The 12174-nt window shown below is 41.2% G+C and overlaps 1 pseudogene; it reads left to right on the top strand.

Annotated features, from left to right (window-relative positions):
• The first annotated feature begins 1920 nt into the window (after window positions 1–1920).
• On the top strand, window positions 1921–9295 carry LOC140502365 (tRNA pseudouridine synthase-like 1 pseudogene; annotated as a pseudogene).
• Window positions 9296–12174: the final 2879 nt, after the last annotated feature.

The following is a 12174-nucleotide window of genomic DNA, read 5'->3' on the forward strand; positions in this document are numbered from 1 at the left end:
ACCTATGTTTAAATCGGCTTTGCCTGTGCAACTTTAGGTAGCTTACTCAAACTCCTTGGGTCTAGTTCTTCATCTATAAAATGAGAGGTTCGGAGTAGATGCCATCTAAGTCCCTTCTGGCTCTAAATCTCTTATTCTGTCATCCAGTGCCTCCTTTTCTGGCTCTTTTAAAATCTGGTGGATATATCACTTGGGTGGTCCATTGGTTATCCCTCCTTTCTGCCTACTAGCCTAGCCTGTGTCTTTCTCTGCTCACATATGTGCTTGAGGTAACTGCAAACTGAAAGGTACAATGATTGATCTATGGAGCAGGAAGGTTGCAGGTGAGAACTCTGTGTGGTACAGCAGGGGAGTTTGGGGGAGTTTAATTATCTGGGCAGCCTTCTCTGTATCTGTGTTCTCCTGTGTTACGTGTGTCCCCAAGGAGAGTCTCCTGCAGTGGCCTATACTGCAAACTACTGGAGGTTTTAAGGTATTACACACAGTAATAATGCTGGTAGTAATAATAAGGAATAATCTTTAGTATTTTTTGAGCCCTTCCCTAATTGCTCAGGCATGACTGTACCAAAGTTCGTGGAATACTTATAATCAGAGGCCACAGGATCTTCATGCTTGATAAAGGCAAGAGGAGAGCATTTTTTCTTACAATATTTACTCCATTGACATTTTATGACACTGAAGGTAAAAACAACATCCAGGTGAGTTCTCTTAAAACCATATATTTTACATTTATTTATATTTTAAAATAACTAACTTGTAAGTACAGAAACTATTTTCATGACTTCAAAGAGATTAGATGTTACAGAAATATTCTCTGGAAGAATACTACTATCCATGATCATTTTTACACTTTTTAAATCATTCCCTTTGAAATGTCTTGAAAACGGATCCTCCAAAGCCATTAAAGATCTTACAACCACACAGTAGCTATGGAAAAGTGAGTTATGTGGTCAAATGCAGAGAGTTCCTAAAGGACTGTATTTTGGGTAGGACAAACATTGAGATTATTACTTTCTTGCTAGGGAAAAGGAAATTCCTTGAGAGTGCCAGCCTTGGGGATTGCCTCAATAATAGCACCAAGTTTGAGAACTTGGGGATCCTGCCTTCTACCTAAAGAAGGGAAATTTCCTGGATTATGTGAGACATATGGCTTACAGACAAGGGACTAAAGCTACAAAATGAACACAATAAGAGATCTGGACCTTGCTGTCTTTTATTACTGGAAGATACTTAGAATGGGTCTGTCGGTTTCTAGAAGAATACAAACACTTCGCAGATTTTAGGAGCTAATGAGCATTACAACTTACTGGAGGAAGACAAGTACTGTACTGATTGTCTATGGCCACTGAGAGTCCTTCGTGTGTTTTCTACATTCCCCATGAGCCCCTGTGAGCCCTTAACATTTTCTATATTTTCTGTGTTGTAAAATTAAGGTTGTCCTCTACCCAAGAAACACATTGCTACCTGGAACTCTTGTACAAGATTTAAAAGACTGTTTTACCTGCATCTGTGATGTCTCATACTTGAGATATATGTATTTTTTAAAATAAATTAAAAATTAAAAAATATATATTCCAGAGGGAAAATGGAAACAACAGCATTTATACACTGCTTCAGGCTGCAAAATAATTTACATATGTTATCTCATCTGATCCTCACAACATTGCTGGAAGGTAGGTACTATTTTTATGTCCATTTTACAGATGAGGAAACTGGACAGAAGGAGGATAATGATTTGCCCAAAATCATACAGATGGTAAATGTCTAACAAAGGATTTGACCTAATGTCTTTCTGACTTTAGAGTAAACTTCGCATAGGGATATAATGAGCTATAGCACATATAGACTGTGGGGCTCACTCTTCCAAAACTCACTTGCACAAATGGATAGGTTCTTTATCATGATACTCACATGGTAATAATGGACAGTACACATGTGGCATTGGAGATGTCCCTGACAGCCTCAGCTTCCATGATATTGTGGCTGACCAACTTCATGAATGCCTTGTCCTTGGACCCGTGGCCCGTGCAGTTGGTACGCAAGATGAGCTACTTGTGGCTTTGGCCCTTTAACATTCCTGTTCTTCCTCTTCATTTTGTGACAATTTTTCTTTGTAATCTCTAAAGACCTATACAAATGTGAGCTAGTCTTCTTCCTGGCATAACTAGTTTTATTAGACTTGCTTTTTATGTTTGGAGAGTGATCTACATGGAAAATGAAAAAAAAAACAACATCTTTTTATGCTTTGGTTACAAGTCTTATGAAATGTTCATAATGAACCTTAAACTTTAATTACAAAGGGTATTTCATGGTAATTCCCCATTAGAAAGCAAATGTTTTCTGTAGTGAAAAGATTTATTTCCTTATGAAATGAACCAAAAATAAAGTGTCCCTTGGTAACCTGAAAAAACCACAGTAGAATCAAGAGAATCAAGGCTGTTTGTATAGCACCACGTGGGCCCAAACGCAGGAAACACAAGCAAAGTTACTAGGAGAAAGAAGAATGCAAGGAGAAAGACTCAGTGAGTGTGTTCAGTTAAGGTAAAATCTCACTTCAGATTTCAAAAACTGAGCAAGTAGGAAATGTGCACAGTGGCAAAACAGAATGAGTAAAATTAGCAAAAGTGTTACAAGACAATAAGGAGATTTTTAACAAATACACACACATACATATATAGTTACATATTATATGATAACTCACATGAGTCCTCCAGACACAGATTCAAGGTACTCTGTGGATCTGAATCTGCTTAATCAATCAACAAACATATATTAAATGCCTACTATGTGCCAAGCACTGTGCTCAAAACTACAGCTCACAAGCCACTCTTGATATGTTTACTTTTCTAGGCAGCCAGAGGACACAATTACTTCGAAGCAAAGTGTTTAAATGAAGCAACATAGGAAGATACCCACCATCACTGGAAGGATTAGACATTATTAGAAAGGCACATGAGTAGAGAACAGAGGGCACATGCATGAAAGGGAATATAAAGGGACTATCTATGGCCAAGGTACATGTGAAGAAAGGCAAGTCACATTTTCAGCACTGCATCTAAGTGATGTCATCATGCTGACATTTAATTGCAAGCTCCTTGAGGGTAGACACTATCTTTTGCCTCTTTTTGTATCCCTACACAGTGCCTGGCATATAATAGGAGCTTAATGATTGTTGGTTGGTAAATGTCTGTTGATTAACTGCTGTTTGAGCTGATTTATGCTGTTACCCAACTGGCATCATGCATCATGCGGTCATACAGTCACAGAATCTGAGAGTTGGAAGGTACTTCATTTGTCATCTAATCTAACCCATAAATGAAAGAACATCCACTGTGACATAGCCTCCAAGAGGTATGTAGTCTCTGCTAGCATATACCCTAAACCAGACTGTAGCCTCTGCCAGCACTGTGGGACATTGAGTGTAGTCTCCACTTTGGGTTGTTTTCTGATGGGTGGGAGTTAGGTGGTTTGATAGTTGAGTATTGAGTCTGGAGTCAGGAAGACCTGAATTCAAGTCTAGCCTCAGACACTTACTAGATTTGGGACCCTAGAGAAGTCATACTTAACCACTGTCCACCTCAGTTTCCTCAAAAGTAAAATGGGGATAATAATACCACCCACCTCCCAGGGTTGTGATGAGGATTTAATAAGATAATATTTGCAATGCACTTAACACAGGATCTGGCAAGTAAAAGATTCTATATAAATGCATATTCTTTTCCCTCTTCCCTTCCTTCTTTCTCCTGTTGTGACATTTAAAAAGGCTTGAGATATAATTTCTAGATAATTTAATCATTTTATTAATAATGGCAGCATTTTGGCCATATCTCTCTTAAACCAAAGATCATCATGGCGTAAGCTCATGGTTTATATGCCCTTTTGGAAGAGGAATGTTCCTGAGGGTGGTAATCAACTTGGATTGGTTGACGGTTAACGAGACATTGACTTTACAAAGAGAAGTGAGTCTCATTAAGTGATGACATCACTTAGATGCAGTGCTGAAAATGTGCCTTGCCTCTCTTCACATGTACCTTGGCCATAGATAATCCCTTTATGTTCCCTTTCATGCATGTGCCCTCTGTTCTCCACTCATGTGCCTCTCTAATAATGTCTAATCCTTCCAATGATGATATGTATGTTTATAAGAGAGAGTGCACCACTTTCTTCCTACGTTGCTCCATTTAAACACTTTGCTTCAAAGTAATTGTGTCCTCTGGCTCCCTAGAAAAGTAAACATATCAAGAATGGCTTGTGAGCTGTAGTTTTAGTGATATGATGTCACTCTTGGACAGAGACTATCCCTATACTCAGGCGACCCTTGGGCTATCTAGACAAAGAATCTCTATCCCCCTGAGCTAGTTGAGTGAAGTAATACCCAGAACGAGGAGAATGTTAATCCTGTCTTCCATCAGCCCTGTCCTTGAGTGATTAGACAAGGAAATGGGACAGGGAAAAAACTTTGCGTCTCCCCATTTTTAACATTTGGCTATTAATATGAGAGAGAAATAATCATCTTTCTCATGGTGAGCATGGTTGCCAATTGATGGGGCCCCATTAATGTCAAAGTTGCTGTCCAATGTTACCAAGCAATGCTCCATTGTGCACAAGGTTGCAGAGTTTCTCTCCAGCTCCTACTTTGAGAGGTCCTCCTCTGATGGAATGCCCATTCCTTGTTTCATTTCCCTTTTCATGTAAATCCCAAAGACATTTTTTCACAAATCTTCTTGAAAGACCAGATCCCTCCCCACACACACCCAGACTTGTGGGGTACCTTCTACTCTGACTGTCATGATTCATTTCAGTGTCTGGTAGAAGTTTCTATGGCCCTTCCTTGTTGTGCCTATAAGAATATTTTTTGCATCTCAGAACTTTGTAACTTTTGTAATGCAAGAGCTGCTTTTTTTTTCCAGTGCAAAACGGTGGGTTGGTATTGTTTGCAGTAGAATTGATAACACACATTTATACAAAATTATATTAATAATTAAGGTCTTTTCCTCTGGTTAGGATCTTTGGGTACTGGAAGTTTATCCCTAACCTCCAAAATATTAAGGTAGTGTTTATATGTAAAATCCCAAGGAGATACTCTTTGACCCAGAGATTCCATTACAGGCTCATATCCCAAGGAGGCCATTAATAAGAAGAAAACTTCAAATACAGCAAAATATTGATAGCAGCACTTTTGTGTTAGCAAAGCATTGGTAACAAAGTGGATGTCCATTTATTGGGGAATGGCTAAATAAATTGTGGTACATAATGTGGTCCTGTGCTGTAAGAAATGGTAAATATGATGAATATAGAGAAGCGTAAGATTTACATGACTTGGTGAAGAGAGAATTAAGCACAGTCAAGAAAACAATATATAGGGGGGCAGAGCCAAGATGGCGGAGTAGAAAGACGCACATACACATAGCTCCAAACCCACAACCCATAGAACGGCTACAGGGAAGTAACTCACAGCGAATTCCGCACCCAGAGGCCACGGAACATTGGAGCGAGGGAGATTTCTGTTCTGGAGAGACCTGCAAACCTCTCACGGGGAGTCCTTCGCGCTGTGGACTGGACGCCGGGACTGGGAGCTGAGTGCAGCCCTGCCACAGCCGCGGCACCGAGAGGAAAAGATCCGAGTGGGCTTCAGGGATGGGATCTCCAGCGGCCACTCGGGTCCCTCCACCCACAGAGGGACCTGCAAACCTCTCGCAAAAGGTCCGTCGCGCTGCAGACGCGGAGCCCAGCCCAGACCTGCTGCGACAGCGGCTGTGGCACCAAGAGAAACAGATCCAAGCAGGCTTCAGGGACGGGATCAGTGAGAGAGTCTCTTTGGCGGGTCGAGAGGGGAGTGGGGTGCCCCCATAATTCAGGCCCCCCCTGGGAGGTAGAAGTTGAGAGGCCGCGACAGACAGGGGCTCCCCAAGTGGGCGGGAGCCTGAATCCATTGTGGAAGGTCTGTGCATAAACCCCCTGAGGGAACTGAGCCTGAGAGGTGGCCCTGCCCCGACCTGACCACCTGAACTTAATCTCACACTGAATGGCAGCCCTGCCCCTGCCAAAAGCCCTAAGGCTGGAGGCAGCATTTGAATCTCAGACCCCAAATGCTGGCTGGGAGGATCAGGCGGTGAGGTGGGTGTGAGGAGAATATTCAGAGGTCAAGTCACTGGCTGGGAAAATGCCCAGAAAAGGGAAAAGAAATAAGACTATAGAAGGCTACTTTCTTGGTGAACAGGCATTTCCTCCCTTCCTTTCTGATGAGGAAGAACAATGCTTACCATCAGGCAAAGACACAGAAATCAAGGCTTCTGTGTCCCAGCCCACCCAATGGGCTCAGGCCATGGAAGAGCTCAAAAAGAATTTTGAAAATCAAGTTAGAGAGGTAGAGGAAAATCTGGGAAGAGAAATGAGAGAGATGAAGTCAAAGCATGAACAGCAGATCAGCTCCCTGCTAAAGGAGACTCAAAAAAATGTTGAAGAAATTAACACCTTGAAAACTAGCCTAACTCAATTGGCAAAAGTGGTTCAAAAAGCCAATGAGGAGAAGAATGCTTTCAAAAGCAGAATTAGCCAAATGGAAAAGGAGATTCAAAAGCTCACTGAAAATAGTTCTTTCAAAATTAGAATGGCACAGATGGAGGCTAATGACTTTATGCAAAACCAAGAAATCACAGAACAAAGAGAGAAGAATAGAAAAATGGAAGATAATGTGAAATATCTCATTGGAAAAACAACAGACCTGGAAAATAGATCCAGGAGAGACAATTTAAAAATTATGGGACTACCTGAAAGCCATGATCAAAAGAAGAGCCTAGACATCATCTTTCATGAAATTATCAAGGAAAACTGCCCTGAGTTTCTAGAACCAGAGGGCAAAATAAATATTCAAGGAATCCACAGAACACCGCCTGAAAGAGATCCAAAAAGAGAACCTCCTAGGAACATTGTGGCCAAATTCCAGAGTTCCCAGGTCAAGGAGAAAATATTGCAAGCAGCTAGAAAGAAACAATTCAAGTATTGTGGAAATACAATCAGGATAACACAAGATCTAGCAGCCTCTACATTAAGGGATCGAAGGGCATGGAATAGGATATTCCAGAAGTCAAAGGAACTAGGACTAAAACCAAGAATCACCTACCCAGCAAAACTGAGTATAATACTTCAGGGGAAAAATTGGTCTTTCAATGAAATAGAGGATTTTCAAGTATTCTTGATGAAAAGACCAGAGCTGAAAAGAAAATTTGACTTTCAAACACAAGAATGAAGAGAACCATGAAAAGGTGAACAGCAAAGAGAAGTCACAAGGGACTTACTAAAGCTGAACTGTTTACATTCCTACATGGAAAGACAATATTTGTAACTCTTGAAACATTTCAGTATCTGGGTACTGGGTGGGATTACACACACACACATGCACACATGCACACATACATAGAGACAGAGTGCACAGAGTGAATTGAAGAGGATGGGATCATATCTTAAAAAAAAAATGAAATCAAGCAGTAAGAGAGAAATATATTGGGAGGAGAAAGGGAGAAATGGAATGGGGCAAATTATCTCTCATAAAAGAGGCAAGCAAAAGACTCATTAGTGGAGGGATAAAGAGGGGAGGTGAGAGAAAAACATGAAGTCTACTCTCATCACATTCCACTAAAGGAAAGAATAAAATGCACACTCATTTTGGTAGGAAAGCCTATCTCACAATACAGGAAAGTGGGGGACAAGGGGACAAGCAGGGTGGGGGGGATGATAGAAGGGAGGGCATGGGGAGGAGAGTGCAATTCAAGGTCGACACTCATGGGGAGGGATAGGATCAAAAGAGAATAGAAGTAATGGAGGACAGGATAGGATGGAGGGAAATATAGTTAGTCCTATACAACACAACTATTATGGAAGTCATTTGCAAAACTACACAGATTTGGCCTATATTGAATTGCTTGCCTTCCAAAGGGAAGGGGTGGAGAGGGAGGGAGGTAAAGAAGTTGGAACTCAAAGTGTTAGGATCAACTGTCGAGTAATGTTCTTGCCACTAGGAAATAAGAAATACAGGTAAAGGGGTATAGAAAGCTATCTGGCCCTACAGGACAAAAGAGAAGACGGAGACAAGGGCAGAGAGGGATGATAGAAGAGAGAGCAGATTGGTCATAGGGGCAATTAGAATGCTTGGTGTTTGGGGGGGGAGGGGAGAAAAGGGGAGAAAATTTGTAACCCAAAATTTTGTGAAAATGAATGTTAAAAGTTAAATAAATAAATTTAATTAAAAAAAAAAAAGAAAACAATATATACAATGACTGAACAATATAAATGGAAAGAACCACCACAAAATAATTAAAAGTGAATATTGCAAAACTCTAGAGAAAAAGCATGGTTCCAAAATAAAACTATGGTAAAATACCCCTGCTCTTCACTTTTGCTGAGATGAGAGGTCCAGGGGTATGATACATTGGGTATATTTTCAGACTTTTTTCAATTTATTGATAATTTTTGCCAATTTTTTCTTTTCCTTTAAAAATATTATTTGTCCCCTCTGCCGCCCGTCCCCTCCCACAGGGTCATGGACTTGCCCCTCCGCACAGTACCTCATGTTCTTCCAATACATGGGGACCGCCTTTAGTGAGGTCATGGCTATCAAACAGCCCAAACAGAGAGTCGAAGTCCAGAATCTTCTGGAGAAAGTTTCAGAGCAGCTGAGGTCCATCATGTCAGTCAAGTTTCACATCTCTAGTCAAACAGACACTGGTGTCCACAGCTGTGGGAACTCTGCCCATCTAGATATTCAGCACCTGGCTGCCCAACCCCCTTTCTCTGACATCCTCACTTTGGCCCTCAAAAGGCACCTTGAACACCCTGACATCAGGGTGATCTGAGCTTTCCAGGACCCCAGTGACTTCCATGCTGTCTTTGAAGCCACATCCAGGACCTAACTGTACTGGGTGGCAACCGGATGCTCGCTGGACATGCTCTCTCTGTTTGACCGGTACTGGTGCTGGGACCTCAAAGCTGTGAAGGTGCAGTTTTGAGGCATAGAATTTGAGAGCAAGTCCTTCCTACTCAAACAGACGTGGAAGATGACCACATGCCTGGTGGCAGTAGGGTTGGAGATCATGACCCCCTCCCAGGTGAAGGAAAAGCTGGAGAGTCAAGACCCCCAGAGTGGCCCTGAATTACTGGTGGTCCCTGCCCAGGGTCTGTTCCTGAGGTCCGTGCACTATAATGGCCTTGACTGGGGTCCTGGCAAGGACTGGTACAATCGCCATCTGTCTTAAGAGGCTGCAGCTAAGGACATGTGCCAGAGAGGCCTGGGCCCTGATGGGACCAGGGATGCCCCAGGATTTGGCTTGGTCAGATAAAGAGACATTTGGATGTTCAAAAAAAAAATATTATTTGTTATGTGTGATGGCTCCCTGGGAAAGGTGAGGAGGAAGGATAGTGGAGAATATGCTGGTGATGTAGAAAAATAAAAGATATCAATAAATATTTTAATCCAAATCCCAAAGGGAAACATTACAAGAATCTTTGATCCTTACTCAGAGAACAACCCAAGGCTATTCAGCTATCCTACTGAATAATTTAGAAGACTACACTCCTCAAGATGATCCATGTTCATATTATTTGGCTACTACGCTACATACCTGAGGGCAACTAGGTGGTGAAGTGGATAGAGTGTTGGACCTAGAGTCAGAAAAATTCATCTTTCTGCATTCAAATTGGGCCTCAGACACTTACTAGCTATGTGAGCCTGGGAAAGTCACTTAATCCTGTTTCTCTCAGTTTCCTCTTCTGTAAAATGATTTGGAGAAGGAAATGGCAAACCACTCCAATATTTCTGCCAAGAAAACCCCAAAATGGGTCACAAAAGGGTCAGACATGATTGAAAAGGACTGAACAACAATATGCTGCATACCTTTTATTGCCCCAAAAGTCTTCCCTAGTTTTCCTAATCACAGTTTCATAGATAATTGTTCATCTGGACCAAGCCTGATAACATCTGGGGCCATAGATAAGATCCTCCACATTTCCCCCAGACAATCTTAAGGATTGTGAGAAAAATTCTAATCCTATACTCTCATTCTCCTCAACCAATTACTATGTTCAAAGATCTCAAAGCATAGATCTGGAAGTACCTTGCTCCCCACCAAGCATCTTCCTGAAAAGCCTCAAAAGGAGGCAGCATTTTTAACACGTCAGAGACAGAGGCTCTTCCTAACCAAAAGGGAAAGCTGGGAAGCCATGTTAGAGGAGTTGCCACATCATTACCCAATGTGGACACAGGGTTGGAGGACCACAGCACCCTCTGCCAACTGACTATAAAAATACCCTCTAGTCTGTTTGGGACACATTAATCTTGTGCATGAGTTTTTTTCCTCCAGCGCAGATTCTGGGTTACCACATACCACATCACTCCTTTGGAGAAGCATTTGCCATCCAAATGTAGAAATTAAATGGGAAGGAGACAGTGATCAGGTTTCCTCATTTTAAAACACAGAGAGCTGTCATTCCAAGGATAGGGGAAAATCCTCATCAGCTTTTCTTCCCATAACAAAAGCTGATCTAATATCAAATGTGTGGCTGAAATGGGTAGTTTAATATATATATATATATATATATATATATATATATATATATATATATGTGACTATATATCTGGAGAGGTAGCAGATGTTAGCAAAGGGTTCTATGGTACCTAAAGAGGAATGCTCCCTGCTGCAGGGATCACTCTATCACCATTCCCCATCACGTACACGGATATATATTTAGGATGCTCCATACTTTCTTCCTTGAGGGTATAAACTTTACTCTTGGGTCTTCTTCCCTGAACCCTGATCAGACACTTTTGGGCAGCAGTTCCCAAACATTTTGTTCTCAGGACCCCTTTAACACTCTTGAAAAATTTGTTTATGTAAGTTTTATCTATCAATATTTTACCATATTACAAGTTAAAGCTATTTATTAGTTAATTTAAAATAACAACAAGCCCATTATATTTTAATAAAAGTAACGTATTTTATGAAAAATAACGTATTTTCCAAAACAAAAAAGACATGGCAAGAAGAGTGGCCTTGTTTCACGTATTTTTTTGCAAGCTTCTAATGTCTGGCTTAATAGAAGACAGCTGGATTCTCCCTCCTGTCTGCTTCTGCATTCAATCTGTTGGGATTTGTTGTTTTGGTGGAAGTATTTGAAGAAAATCCATCTCCACGCAAATATTTAGTTGGAAAAGGGAGGAGAGCTTTTATAGGCAAATGATGTCTTATTATTATTATGAAATTAATTTTGACCTTGCAGACCCCCTGAAAGGGTCTGGGGATTCCCAGAAGTCATAGAACTACCTGAGAATCACACCTACACCTCCAGAATCGCTGACACTAGAGTGTTGGACAAGGTACATTAATGAGTGAATAAGTGGCCTGGAGAGGGGTATTGTGATTTCGAGAGTTACCGGAGGTGTTGAGTAGAGTCATAGGAGAATAGATTGACATACCTTTATGTCTGTGCTTATTGAATGGATCATCACACTAACTTCACTGTCGTTCCTTAAACTGGACACTTCATTTCCCCACTCTTTCTCTCCCTTTTTTTATTGGCTGTCTCCCATGCCTGGAATGCTCCCCCTGCTCACCTCCGCTTTCTGGCTTCCCTGGCTTCCTTCAAAACTCAACTCAAAACCCATCATTTTAAGAGGTCTTTCCCAGTCTCCCTTTAGGTAAGTGCCTTTCCTCTGAGATTACATCAATCTTGTACATCCACAGTTGTTTGCATGTTGTTTTCCCCATTACAGCATGAGCTCCTTGAAGGCAAGGACCAAGCTTTTGTCTGTCTTTGCCTTCCTATTGCTTAATACACTTCTTGGCATACAGCAAGTACTTAATGCTTGTTGACTGACAGAAAATGCACCAAAGAATCACAGATTCTTATAACCAAGTAGAAAACAAAAAAATCAAGAATGGCAATGCTAAAATTATTTCTAAGTCCATTTAAAAAATTAAAATGTAGAAAATCATCTTAGATAGATAGGAAAATAACACACATTTACATACCACTTCAAGGATTACAAAGCGGCTTTAGGTGGCACAGTGGATAGAACACTGGGCCTGGGGTTGGGAAGACCCGAGTTCAAATACAGCCTCGGACACTTCTGATTATAAAGTCCCTTAACTTCTGTCTGCCTCAGTTTCCTCAGCCATAAAA

Source organism: Notamacropus eugenii, chromosome 4 (genome assembly GCF_028372415.1).
Source record: "Notamacropus eugenii isolate mMacEug1 chromosome 4, mMacEug1.pri_v2, whole genome shotgun sequence".
Classification (NCBI taxonomy): Eukaryota; Metazoa; Chordata; class Mammalia; order Diprotodontia; family Macropodidae; genus Notamacropus; species Notamacropus eugenii.